Source organism: Cetorhinus maximus, chromosome 13, assembly GCF_964194155.1.
Source record: "Cetorhinus maximus chromosome 13, sCetMax3.hap1.1, whole genome shotgun sequence".
NCBI classification, from domain to species: Eukaryota; Metazoa; Chordata; class Chondrichthyes; order Lamniformes; family Cetorhinidae; genus Cetorhinus; species Cetorhinus maximus.
The window spans coordinates 53,611,743-53,627,078 of NC_135891.1; positions in this window are offsets into that span (position 1 = coordinate 53,611,743).

The window sequence follows — 15,336 nt, forward strand, 5'->3', positions numbered from 1 at the left end:
GAATTTGCTGTCCTCTCTCAGGCTGACAGCATTTTTTCTCCAACCGCTGTCACTCCTCTGGTGCTCCTTCTTTTCCCTGTTGGCTAGCCAACCCAGGCTGCTGACACCCATGCCGAGATGGTACAGTTCGAAGCCAGGTCTTCTTGGCCCAGAGATGCTCGAGGTTGCCCTCCAAGGCTATTTTCAGTATCCCCCAATGAAAGTCAGCAGCCTTATTGCAGCTATGTTGCAGCCATTGGGGCAGCACCAATTTAGGTAAAGGCACACAGAAGACAGGCACTAAGGGAATGCACAAGAGTAATTAGTTGGTGTTTATATGCGATGTGACATGGTTTGGTTTCTAAATTTGCTTTGGAAAGTTTATTTTGTGTTGTCTTTTATTTCAGCATTGTGGCCAAATGAACACTGTGATGGTCAGTGACAGACAGAAGGTACAGTATGGGACTGTTTGTGAATGGGGAATTGCAGTTGCACTTAATGGCATTCAAGTTGGATGAGTTATTCGCTGAGAGTTTGGTTAGAAAGGGGCTGTTCAATTTGCCTCCTCCCTTCTTCCTCGTGCTCCTCCTATACAGCTGGTGGCAAGAGCTGTGACTTCAAGATAGCCAGGCTGAGCAGCATACAGCAGATCACTACAAATCTTGACACAAGCTCTGTTGAATAAGAGCCCACAAGAGTGCTCCAACTTCTATTACGTGTTGGTTTTCATTGTATGCATGCTTCCCACATGTGTGAGAGTTGAGCACTGATGTCATTAGCCAAATGATCAGCAGTCCTTGTCATCGAGTCACCATTCTTTGATGTGCCACGGCTTTTTGTTTCTTTATTCTTTCATGGGATATGAGCGTTGCTGACAAGGTCAGCATTTGTTGCCCATTCCAAATTGTCCTTGGACTGAGTGGCTTGCTCGGCCACTTCAGAGGGAAGCTAAGAGTCAACCACGTTGCTGTGGGTCTGGAGTCACATGTAGGCCAGACCAGGTAACAACAGCAGATTTCCTTCCCTAAAGGGCATTAGTGAACCAGATAGGTTTTTATGACAATCAAAGGGAGTTGGCATGGTCACCATTACTGAATTTAGCTTTTATATTCCAGGTTTTATTAATTGAGTTTAAATTTCACCAGCTGCTGTGGTGGGATTTGAAACTGTGTCCCCAGAGCATTAGCCTGGACTTCTGGATCACTAGTATAGTGACACTGGTTGGATTTTTACGGCCCCTCCCGCCAGTGGGATCCTCCGGTCCCACCAAAGTCAATGGAATTTTAAAGGTTTGCTGCATTTTCCAGCCCCACCCCTGATGCGACAGGACTGTAAGATTCTACCCATTGCTACTATGCCACCATCCCCCTTTCATTAGCCATGTGATCAGCAGATAGTCCTTGTTGTCTTGTAGCCACTCTTTGATGTGCCATGGTGGCTCAAACACAAATGGTACAGTGGGCTCCCACAGAATAAAGGCATCAGGACTGCTGTCACTGCTGTATATGATCACTCACCAGCTGGACATTAAGAGAAGTGGAATACCTTTCAGTTTCAGTACACCTCAGAGTTCTCGTGTAAAGCACCATGTGTGCAGGCAATGGTACCCTAAAACATTGGGAATCCTATAATTTGTGTGAAGCCCTGAGCTCATTCTGCCTGTTGCTCTCTGGCAAGAGGGATGAAATATGTTCAGTTCTCTTTGATTACAAACCCTCAGTGACCTCACTTATTCAATAATGGATGGAAATTATGAATTGTTGTGAACATCTCCAGCTCTAGCCTGGAAGGAACCCAATGCATAAAAATTCATTGCCTTGGTCACTTTCACAAGCACAGTCAATGCCATCCTTGCCCTGCTCTAAGGCTGTAATTGTGGCTGCAACAGATGGGATATTTTAGTGAGGGTGTCTTTATTGAAGAGGAGACATCTGACACATATTCCTCACTAGGTAGTTGAATTGTTCACTGAATACCATAGGTAGATACATCCTTTGCCAAAAGCCCTTCGCCCACACCTCACTTCCAGCCGCTTGCCTGGATATATGTTGCCTCTGTTCATTCTCTTAGTCATACTGTATTCTAGGGGAATGTTTACTATTATGCCCATGTCTGGGAGCAACTGGTTTTTGAAGAAGCCTTGAAGTCGGGACCAAGTCCTTCAGTACCTGCCGCATCACTTCCTGTAGACTTTAATAACTTTAAAGAAACCTAGAGAGTATCAAAAACCTGTACAATCATAGCTTCAGCCAGTAGAAATCAATCAACAACTAACCTGAAAGTTGGTAATCTCTTTAATTGGTGCTGGTAGGGATTCTTTCCAGCTGCTGAACACACGTTCATCCATGTGTGATTAAGAGAGAGCATTTGCTGGATTGAGTTCCAGAATGAAACTGCTGGCATTAAATCAACATTTTACACTAATTGACGTCATGACCTGCCTATTCTGCATAATTTCAGTGGATGTTCACTGCGTGTATGTGCTAACACATTCGCTAATATGGTGTCCCATGCGACTCATATCAGTCGCGTGCATGTGCATGCTGCAGTTACTATTTTACACCTCTGAGGCCATCCATAGCTCTCAAAACATGCAGCACGCTTCTCCATCAGGAAAGGCAATAGACAAAGAGCCATCTTCTTCAATGTTATAATAGAAGAGTTATTGTTAAAAATGCATCCCTACTCTGTGACTCCAATGATCTGAATCCCTGTTTCACCACAGATGCTGTCACCTCATATCTCAAAGTAACAAGATAGCTGTATGAGACTTCCTGGAATAGAGAAATGGTTATAAAGACTTTCCCATGTGCCAGGACATACAATAAGGATTAACTCAGAATAATTAAACACTCAGGCACTGATTATCAACCCATTAAATGTCCATTCAAAATTGTTCCTATCTTTTTTACTTAAGCCATTGATAAAAAATGGCATTCAATTAAGATAACAGACATCATAAAGAACATGTCTGCAGACATTTTCTTTAAGTTCATATCTTTTAAAAAAGTTATTCTTTACCTTTAACATGCAAGTTAAAAGAAATTATACTCTACAGTCCATTATAAATTATCATATTCGATATGAATTGAAACAGAAATTCTTGCCAGTGTTTTACTTGTACATTCTGGATTAATTGGTAGTTCTAATAAGAATGTTTTCCTAACATTAGTGAACTTTAATATACCAAAAGCATAAAAGGACTTTGAAATCATAAAATAAAAAAATAAAATTTCTGATGTCTTGTGTTACCTATAACCATCTATCAACCATCTATCAAATACATACGTTACAGCTGGATTAAACAACTAGTCCATTCAGAAATGAGAAAAAAAGAACCACAATAGATAAAGCAGAGCAAATATGTCTGTCTGCCAGACAATTGATTAAGAGAGAAATGCAATTAAGCATTGTGATAAACTTGGCAGTTACTACAGCTGATGAACGTCCAAGACAATGGAAACATCCTTCAGAAATGGTTTTAAGTAATTACATCTCAAACTACATATGAAGGACAAGGAATAATTTTGAAATCACTTACTCATTACCATATTTTAAGGAACACATAGTTCTCTCAATTGTCCAGAAATTCTTACCAGTATAGGGACAGCTATTTATGCACTTACAGGTGTCTCTCATTGGTTCTCTGTTTTATGTTATAAAACTGCTGCTTAGAAGAAGCAATCAGGTATTGGTGGTATTGTAAGCTTCCATTCTAATGGCATCATAATTGGACAGTCCTGCCTGTTGGCCACATGAGAGGAGTTCTAAGCAAATGATTTGCTGTTGGAGCTATACTGAAGCACAACACACCATAGAAAGGTTAGACGCACTAGTAAGTATACAGATACAATATTTTAGTTTTATAAGAAATTCAATACTATCTCTAAGGCTAATCCTGATTAATACAGATTGCACTTCAAAGCAGTGTTCTCTTAAAGGGGGTGATTCCTGATAAAACGTGCCTACTCCATACATAAATTGTCATATAGTTTTCATTGTACACACTGGCACTGAAAAAGTTGCACTTCTAATAAAAATGATTCCTTATCTTTGGAAGTTATTTCCTTGACAAACTGAACCTGCGAATGCTGGAAATCTGATGTAAACTGGAACATACTGGGAATGCACAGTAGATTATTAAAATAAGAAGAGAATGTTCCAGATTAATGTACCAGGTGTAACGAATTCAGGTGAAGGGCTAGAGATTTTAACCTCTGGAGATATTAATATTTTCCTTCGGATACTGATTGATCTGTTGTGTATTTCCAGCATTTTCTGTAATTGCCCTTAAGGTTCAAGAAAAGTCTTGTTATATATGCAGTTTTATTGATTAAAAATAAACATACCATTGTATAATTAATAGGTGTTTTGTGCAATGTTGATAGTTTTACTGTTTTGCAATTCAATTAAACACAAAGGATGAATTACTTCACCCAATGAAAATGAATTATTCCAGTATTGTTCTCTGCTGTCAAAACATTAAACCCATCGTCATTTTTGTAACACGGAGTATGCATGCCCTAGGCATTCTTTGTGTCTGCAACAGCAACTTCCCCTGAAGCCTAGTTATAATTCTTCATGTGGCTTTTTCCATCATGCAAAGGAACAAGGTGGGACAGGGTTCAGAAGGGCAAGTGACAGATTATCAATTTAAAGGGAAAAACAGGAAATGGCAATTCTGGTCAATAAATACTTGTTTCCCAATGAAAATTCAGGAGCAACAGAACTGACAGGATCAGATATTTTTAAATTCTTTTGAGCAGAAACTGGATATCTATTTGACTTGACTGTAATGAAAAATGGCGGATGAGGTAAGGCATCTTTTATCCTAACAACATTGCTTGCTTGTACATATAGAATCTCAGTTTTGTTAGATATTCAAACCCTTTACAAGGGCTCACACTGTGCTACTGATAAGCTGAGTGACAGAAGTGGTCCTCCAATGTGACCTATAGCCTTTAGTATTTGCAAGTGCTGTAGACATCACTGAATATTTTACTTCACCTCAACTAAGCACAGCAACATCTTGCCAAGAAAATCCATGTTTACATGTACACAATTAAATGTAGTACAGATTGGAATGGTGAACAATACATTGTTATATTCTGTACGAGCAGACAGTAGAACTATTACTTTTACCTCTTCAGTGCTTGATTCTCCAAGTACAGTTATCATAAAGGACAGGGAGTAGCTGTATTTTTATCTTTGATGTAGCATTAAACATAAATGACTCTGTGCAAGAATTCCACGCACTGATAATTCTGGGGAATTACTTAATGGTCTGAAATCCTGTGGTGAAATTGCTCAATGCCAGTGGCACAAAATGGGCTTGTAGTAAGTCAGCAGCCCATCTTCCACCACATCAAATCATCGTTGCACTGAGGCTCACAGATGATAGTTTAAACTCATCTTAGAGACTCATTTCCTAGTTTCACTGTCATTTTGAGCTGGTTTGAAATTGAAAATCTTGAAAATATTTTCCAACTCAATGGAAAATGAAGTCTAACGGACTGAAGACTGCGCATTTCTAGGGCACTGGTCGGTCACATCTGCCAGCTACTGCAGGATTTGACACCATGGGGACATGGATAGTATCCATTGCCAGTGGACGTGAAAGTAACCGTGGCACTCAATTTTGTAAGCCAGTGGCTCCTTTCAGGGCTCCACAGGTGACCTCTGTGGGATATCACAAGCCTCCACCCGCAAATGCATCCATGAGGTCACGGATTCCATCTTCTTGAGGGCACACAACTTTGTGCATTTTGCCCGGGACCAAGACAGCCAGGATGCAAGAGCAATTGGGTTTGCCCAGATCTCAGGTTTTCCACAGGTGCAGGGTTCGATCAACTGCACTCGCATGGCGCTCAGATCTCCATCACGACAAGCGGTCAACTATATCAACCACAAGAGCTTCCATTCACTGAATGTGCAGCTGGTGTGCAGCTACCACAAACGCATCCTGCAGGTCTGTGCAGAGTTTTCAGGGAGTGTGCATGACTCCTACATGCTCAGTCAGTCACAAGTCTCTGATGTCTTCCAGGGCCCACAGAGGCTGCAGGGATGGCTCCACAGGGACAAGGGCTACCCGCAGAGGACGTGGCTAATGACACCCATGCGGTGGCCTCAGACTGCAGCAGAGCGAAGGTATAATCAGGCTCATACTACAACTCAACTTGCTGGAGCAAACCATCGGGATGCTGAAAATGAAGTTCCGCTGCCGGGACCGGCCTGGTAGAGCCCTGCAGTATAGTCCACAGAGGGTGTCACGCATCATCGTCGCCTGCTGTGCCCTTTACGCTGCAACTGGGACAGGAGCTGGCTGAGGAAGAGATGGAGGAGCTGGAGGTCTCCACGATGAGGAAGACGTCAATGGGGATGAGAGTGAGGAGGTCCTCGAAGGTGATGATGACATGGATGAGGCCCTCGCACTGACCAGGTGAGGCAGGGACGCTCGGGAGGCCCTCGTGGCTGTAGATTTGTGGAGGGTGATGATAACATGCAGTGAGGAGATCCCATAGACCCTCACATTGCATCTGTGAATGTTTGACTCTAGTCTGGCCTAAGGCAGCGCACTTACCCTCTGTGAGAATACTCCTGTCATGGAGACACAGTGAAGGCCCTAATAGTTGCTCAATTGCAGGAGAATGATGATGACATGCAGTGAGAACACTCCATAGATCTTCACATAGCCATACAGGAATCAGACATTCTCAGAGGCAGATGGCAGCTCACTTGTGCTGTGATCAGGGTCATATCATGGAGATGCAGCCATGAAACTTTAAAAGCACCTGATTGTTTGTCCGCCTTCAGCACCAGACCCCTTCAGGAGCAGTGTCACTGGTCACAGATGCTGAAGAGATAGGGCCAAACCCACCTTACAGGTGCTGAGAGCACAGAGAGAGAATGACAGAACTCTGTGACGCCTGCCCACTACATTCTGCAGCAATAACAAGCACGATCAAGGTGCAGGCATCAGTAATGTATCCATGCAGTGTGAGGCCGGACCATCACTTTGGTCTGAAGGCTGCACACAGCACAGGGAAGAGACCCTGGACTGAGATACCTGCCTTTTATCTTGTGCAGAAAGGTTTCACATCTGAGTGACGCGAACACTGCTCATCAGAACAAGGAGCCATAGGCAGGGAGATATTGTTGAGAGTTTACCTATAACAGTGAACATAGTGTACAAGTGATTAACACTCATGTCCAGGCTGTGCAATTACATCCTCTCCCTTATTGTTAATTTAGTTAATTGTTTTGACTCGAAAAGAGTTACATCCTCTCCCTTTTTAGTTATTTGAAGAACCTTTACTGTTGTTTTGCTTGCACTTCAGTCCCACGCTTCTGATCTACCTCCTCCTGAACCAGCTCTCGGACCTGGCCAAGATGGCCATTAACAGATCCAGGCAGCGGGCGATCAAGGGGTTCATTTGACCAGACTGTCTGCCCCTCTCATGAGGCTACATTCTCGGCCAGGTATCCCTGGAGAGGGAGCATGCGGTGTCCGCTGGCACCATCAAGGCCTTCCATGCTGAGTGGGTGTTGTGGGGACTGGGGTGTTTTATTGACCCTCTTAATCACATTTTGGTTTAATGTTTGTAGGCTTCCTTTGAATTTTGTCTTTTGTTTTTGTAGTTTCCCTTTAAGGGGCTGCCTTTTACTTTGTCCCTGTTTTGCTAATTTAATTTATTTGGTTGGACTCAAAAGAGTTGCATCTTCTTAACTTTTCTAACCCTGCCGCTACGTCTTGGTGCTTCCCACGCATCCACAGCAGAGGTGGAGGCCACCTGCTGACTGCTACGCCCTGTGTGTGATGAACTTGACAGGTGTCCTCTGGAGGGCCGAGACCTGGAGGGCCTCGGTCTGCTTTCGGTGTCCTGCTGTGTGGCAGTGGCACCCTCCTCGGCCTGTGGAGCTGGATCTGCAGAGGTCATAGGAAGAGGGGATTCAGATGGGCTGGACATTCCCGGAGTCACCTGGGTGGATGACCCCGGGGTGTGCACCTGCTGATCCTCCTCCCTATGGGCGTCCAAGGGCCCCTGGCTGACTCCTTAAGGGGAAAGGGAAGCTGGAGTGAGATCGAGTTGCCCAGCAGCCCTCTCGTGTTGACACTGTTGGAGGCCAACTATGGCATCAACAATGGAGTTCAGCCCACGCAGCAAGAGTGACATCCTGGACTAAGGTCTCCATGACAGCCACCAACCTATCAGTGTTGACCTTGGTGCATTGGCATGCTGGAGCTATCACCTCAGCCTGAAGGCAAATGGACTCCTCTGTTGCAATCCCTTGCAATCTGAGGAGTGCAGTGGCATCCCTTCCTGATGTTCCCAAATTTGCCTTTGCAGCTCCAGCAACTGAGACATGACTGAGTCCAGAGGCTCATCATCTGACTCAGGTTCAGCATATTTCTAGCCTCCAGCAGTCCTCCGAGTGCCGGGGACCTGGGGATTCCCTGTCGCCGCCTGCTGTGGATCAGAAAGAGAGATGTGCTCACCAGATTGTGACCCCCAGGCTACTCTAAAGCTAGGTCCCACCGAGATGTGTGTCTCTGCACAGGCGGAGGGTGTGGGTGAGCGCTGTGACGGGACATCAGGGAGGGTGCCTCCAGATTCCCCTTCAGAGGGTTTCTTTGGGGCTTGATTGGAGGTCTGGGTTTCCCAGATGTACCTGCTAAAGCAAGGAGAGATAATTAGTGCATGGCAGTGGCCTGTGAAACAGAGCACATCACTCACAGCATAGTTGTCTAATGGATGTTGCACTGCTGGATCCTCACTTGGTGGAACACCACCCTCACTGTCAGCACAGGAATGATCCAGATCATCGCCGGGCAGCTGGATGGCTGTTGTCAAAGTCTGTGAGGGCCTTGATTTTGGGCACTCTGCCACCAGTCTGCGGCCTCTTGTTGCGTGCCAGCTTGTCCTGCATGAAGACAGATGGAGAGAGTGTAAGCAGGATGCCTGCCAGGCCAGATGATAAGTATGCCTGGCATGTGTGGGTGGAGAGTGGTCCCATGGATGGATGAGGACAACAAAGGTGTGTGTGAGAGAATGAATAGTGATGTCCCTTGAACTGGCAGAGAATGAGGGCCCTGTGGAAGAATGATGGGTTTGTGAGTGTGTGAGTTGAGAGTGATGAGAAGAGTGACTTACTCTGGTGGAACGGAAGAGATAATTCACCCTCTTGCGGTACTGGGTAGCTGTCCTCCTTTGCAGGGCTTTGACACTGACCACCGCTGCCACTGTCTCCCAAGCCGGACTACTGATGTTGCTGCCCATTCTGCAGCAAAAGCGGGCATAGAGGACATCATGGCGGGCCTCCACTGCATCCAAAAGGCACTCAAGGAATGCATCATTAAACCTGGGGCTGCAGTCCTTTTGCCTTTAGGAGCCATGTCTTCCATGCAGCAGTCATGGGCTGGAAGCACAGAGGTGTGCACGCTGCTGCACTTTAAACATGGTGCCCGGTGTAATGAAGCAGCGAGGTGATGGCATGGTGGGTGAATGAGCGCCTGCCCGCCCACCATGGAAACGTGTGATTCCCGGGAATGCATAATTAATGTGGCGGGTTTGAGACGATACAGCATGAGAAGCTGCCATTGCGGCCAGTGGGGAAAACGTCATTTTTCCTGCCCGCCTCGCACTTAGTGCAAATCTGGGAAGATTCCACCTGGGAATTGGGGAGAGAGAGACACAGTGGGAATCAGAGAGAGAGAGAGAGAGAGAGAGAGAGAGAGAGAGAGAGAGAGAGAGAGAGAGAGAGAGGGAGAGAGAGATTGACAAAGTGGGAAAGGAGAGAGAAAGTGGGAAAGGAAAGGAAGCAAAACGTTTAGCACAGCCATCGCATTAAAGGAGTATGTGAGTTGAATATTTCTGTATTCTCTGTAAAAAAAATAAATTAAGTTAGGTTTTATGGGTGTGTGCGGCTCACGACTGATTTTGTCTATGTGTGAGTGGCCCTTGAAATTAAAAATATTCCCCACCCCTGCGCCAAAGACTCTGATGACTCCTACCATGAGGCCTCTGTCAATCCCCTGCTCCCCCCAACCCCCAGCCCCTCAGAGCACGACCTCCCTGACAGGATTGACAGCCCCCCTCAGTTCTTCCCCCTACCAATAGTCGAGCCCCACACAGTGGCTGAAGCACAGCCAGTTAAACTAGACTGTCTGCCTGGAGAGGAGGAGGCGGCAATGTTTCATGCCACTAGTGATGCCCCCAGCCCACCACCACACCACCAGTTGTTATGATTCCCATGAAGGAACCACAAACCACAGAATCACGGAATGGTTACAGCTCAGAAGGCGGCCATTCGACCCCTCATGTCTGCACTCCAAAGGAACGATTTATCTAGTGCTCTCCCAAACTTTTCCCTGTTGCTTTTCACATTCTTTCTTTTCAGATAATAATCTAATTCCCTCTTAATTGCCTCGATTGAAGCTGCCTCCACCACGCTCTCAGGGCATTCCAGATTCCAACCACTCACTACACAAAAAAGTTTTTCCTCATTTCATCAATGCTTCTTTTGCCAATTACCTTATATCTGTGCCCTCTTGTTCCCGATCATTCCACCAATAGGAACAGTTTGTCCCTATCTACTCTGCCCAGAACGCTCATGATTTTGAATACCTCTATCAAATCTCCTCTCAACTTTCTGTTCTCCAAAGAAATCAGCCCCAACCTATCTACATAACTTATGTTCCTCATCCCTGGAATCATTCTTGTGAATCTTTTCTGTATTCTCGCTAATGCTTTCATGTCTTTCACAAAGTCCAGAACTGAAACCAAAACAATCAAGTTTACTGAATGAGCCCCAAATGAAGAAATAACCAACAAGATTTCACTTTTTGTAACTTTTACTTTAACATAAATCAGAACCAATGTAAATTAAATACGAATTAACAGTAAATAATACCTCAGATAAAAAGGTAAATTTCACTTTAAATAGTCAATATAACAAAGCTAAGTCTTGCACAATCACCCGCATCATACCCCACACAAATGTGGCACCGCGTACAATCAAAGTCTTTCCAACTCAATTGATTGAAGCCCCTCAGTCACATTCACCAGCGGGCGTATTCCATCCAAGATAGCCAGATATGGTTGGCACCAACACAGCACACATCTACCAGGCCTCTCTCACTTGGGTCACGTCAGTCTCAATGGTATAGTTTTTCAGTGCTCCTTTTCTACAACCAACCAACAACACCCGGTTCACGATCTGGTCCTCTGATACGAACTCTCAGTTCTTTCGCATGCCTGAGCTATTTTTACCACTTATTAGGATTCAGTCCCTTTTAGCTTACTCAGATGTCACTTCCCAAGAGCTTCTGGAGTTATCTTTTTTCTTCTTACTGCCAAACAGAAAAACAAACTTTTCATACATAAGAACATAAGAAATGGAAGCAGGAGTAAACCACACAGCCCATTCTTTTTCTGTCTCTGTCTGCTTTTTCTTTGTGTCTTCATCTGTGTGCTGAATGCCTTCACTCTCCAAGTCTCACATCATACTGCTCTTCACTGTGTCTGGCCACATGGCTTATGTCTTACCTTCCTTCCTGTTGGTACTACTTCCAAGTCAAGGCTCACCAAGTCACATGAGCCAGTATTTCTTATTATCTAAGCAAATTACATCTTACCTCTTTACAATTGATGCAAACTATTAAAAGTCCATTCCAGACATTCTTAAAAACGATAGGATGCAAAGACATTTAAAAAAAATTATAGGTTTCATTTACTGTACTGCTTCTGGGTCAAAGGTAATCACACAGTCATGCCTATCAGACTGTGTCATTGCTAGACAGCCCCCTGTTGACCCTCCACCTTTGGGAGTCCACCCATTGTTCTTAATTGGACAGTGAGTGCCCCTCTGACCACTAATTGGCCAATTCTGCAAAACTCAATGTTGAGTTACTCCTCCCAACAGGTGCACGGTCAGGACCCACTTTTGACCCAGAAGCTGGGGTCCTGACCCAAAACAGAAAGTTCTGCCCCCTATTTTTACTGACTATGTCATATCCAGAAATATTAAGCATCCAATCCTCGCCTTTTTTGAGCCAAGTCTCAGTTCTTACCAATCACATCATATTCTTGCGTGGCTGTTCACTCCTGCAGTTTACCAACCTATCTCCTTAAACTCTTGACTGCTGGATCTCAGCCCTCTTTCTTCCTATGTCATGGGGTCCAACATGGACCATAACCAGCATAACCTCGCAGCCTTCCCACTGTCCCCCCACAGAATATTTTGCACTTTTTCTGTAATGTCACTTACCCTGGCACCAGGGGAACAATGTACCACACAGATTTCACGTTGGTGATGGTAAAACTGCCTGCCTTTTCCCCAACCACTTGTCTGCCTTCTGTGTTAAATATGAAGAATTACCTGAAGACATAAACAACACTATCCTGTTTATTCCATACATTGTCCTCAAAACCTTTGAGCAATAAGTGTTAAAAAGTGAAGTAATCCATAAAATCAATTTTCAGCTACCAAACAAAAAAAATTGAACCACAGTAGGATTTCATCACAATTAACACATCCACATTGCCTGTGCAAAGATAATTAGATCTCTCACATACTATGTTCAAGATTGTAGGACAAAAAAGAAACCTTCGTAAATAAATTCAGGGCAAAAAAGTCGACAAGATTGCCCATCACACTTTGCAATGAAATGAGCTGGACTGAGAAAGCATCTCACGGTGTCTTTCTAAAATAAACCCACTGAGCTTGCCAAGCTGAGAGATGGAGACAAATGCTATTGAAGCCAGTGAGAGGTGCTCGTGCTGTAGTTTATGAAGACCAGGCCTGGCAGCACAGTGTTTCTACAACATACAAACATCTCTTTCTGGGAAAGTGACTATAAGAGGCTTCACATAATGGAAAATTACTGGAGAAAGAGGAAGAAAGATGTGACAGCTTTCTGCATGAATTCAAATCATGTTTTAAACTGAACAGCACAGGATATAATTGAGTAATCTGTTTTTAAAAGAAGCTTCATAGGACAGTATGGCTTGCCCATATAGTAAATTAATCCCATCCCCTGAAAAAGGGTATAAAAGGTTGACCACATTAGCACCTTTACAGCATCTAACCACCTCATGAATGATTTCAGGGTTTTGGCTCTATTGCACTACCCAGAAAACCACTACAAGTATTTATCACTGGTTGTATGAAAAACTGTTTCCCAGCATCAGTCCTGAACGAGTTTTTTTTTTACATGGTTTGTACCTATATCTCTTAGTCTTGCAGTCAGGACTTAATATGAAATAGTGCACCGGATTATCTTTTCTGTTTTGTTCACTAGCTTATTAACTCTTACAGAGAACCTTCTTATTTGTATTATATCAAGACGCAAGATTTTCCAGATTTTGTTCATAATTCAAACCTAATACTAAGATAATACTTCCAGGAAATTACATGTTAAATGTTGAGTTCATCTTCAATTTCAATCCATTCAAATCCTTAAAGGCTTGTTGCTTCATAATCATCTTACTATAATGTAAGAAACATTTCTTCCTGATATGTTGAACCTCTTCTGTTATGTTCATTTCCACTTCCTTTTCTACACCTGCGTCTGCCTTTTTACCTTGTTTTGATAGTACCTGCATTAGTCCTTGTGGTTTCCTTCACATATTTATCCATATGTACATCTGTAACTGCATCTAGATTTTTTTTCCATTTTTATTTCACTTTATATTGTCTTATTTATCCATTCAGGATCATCATTGTTTTGTTTGAGCTTCCTAACTCTTGGAATATATTTCTATCACATGCTCAATAGTATGTCTTTAAAGGTGTTCCACTTCTCCTCATCTAAGCTTTTATTGTGCATTACTCTTTAGTCACTTTATTCAAGATCTACCTTTATTTCCTTGAAATTAATATTAAGGTTATTCTAAAATATTATCCTGCAGTAAAAAAAATTATGCATGTGGGAACTTGATTATAACTTGTTTGGAGTAGATCTTAATTGGGCTCCCTTAGACTAAAAATAGATATTTTGCACGCAGATACTTCATGCAACAGGACAGAATTGCTTTCCTTGAGAAAACGTTAACAAGCTGGCAAATATTTTTAATAAAAACAGGGGATTTGGACTGTATATTTTCCTAAGAAAGTTTTTTTTAAAACTCTTAAATAAATTAGAATGGAACAGAATTCACAGGCAGAAACTGACATTACACCGTGCTTAATAGGCCTGAATTATAACATCTCCTGTTATGAGGCTGCTACATCATGATTCCTTAAGCTCCGTTCACTATATTATGTATCTCACTATTGGAGATAAATGTTTGCCTCTCATACATTGGTGTTACACTGCAAGTTGAGCCCACACATCCATTCTAGTAGAATTACAATACAGTAATATCAATATTGAATTCAGACAGAAATTGTAGCTCTATCACCACATGGTTTGACTGAGTCAATATAGAAGAGGATTTCCAACATGTCACTAGTTGATCCCAAGATAACGAAAGTAAGAAAGGGCTCCCAGACTTGTGTAATTGTGTTTTCTTTCTCTTGAAGGTAGAAGGCAAAGATTTGTGGGCAGTCTGTTCCATCACATTTCCAACATTGATTAGTGGCCTCCTGCATCTGCATAATAGTTCCCCTAGCACTGAGGAATTGGAAGTCAATAAGTCACTTCTGAAGATTTGTAGCTTGGACTAGCGGCAAACAAGATGGTGGTTATAAAGCATCTGGGTTTCTTAATTTTACATATCAGTGAAAGGGATTGAATTATTTCTATCCTAAGCTGGTGCACTTTAAAACATGTCAAATAAATATATATGAGGATGCCAATATTATTTTCACTTCTCCAGCATTTATTAGTTTCAATTTGCCCCACACTATGAAATATTACAGTAGACTGCTTCCTCTTCCTACCAAGGCTGGTACAGTTGATATCAAGTTAGTTCATGGATTTGCATATGAGGAATATGATAAGTTAAATGATGTGTTGCCTGTTTCTTGAAGCCAGCCTGTCTCAGGAAAAAATATATATACAGTACAAGGTAACCAAATTAATGTAACTGTCCTTGATTTCAACAGTGCTGCTGTGGTAGGACAGCAAATCCATCTAATTTCCCTTACAAGAGCATGATCTTGTTTAAAAAGCACACTGTATGAATAATAGGTGTTACAATTGGAAAATAGCAAGCAAAAAGCACACTATTATACATATATGCAGTACATAGAAAATCAAGAAAGTGATGATGCATCAGTTCAAAACAGTGGTTAGGCTGTAACACGAGTACTTAGAGCAGTTTTGAGTGCTCAATTATAGATAAGGTATCAGAGGTATGAGGATGTTGCCAGAAGGGATGTATTCACTGGAGCAGACAAGTTAAAGAGGAATCT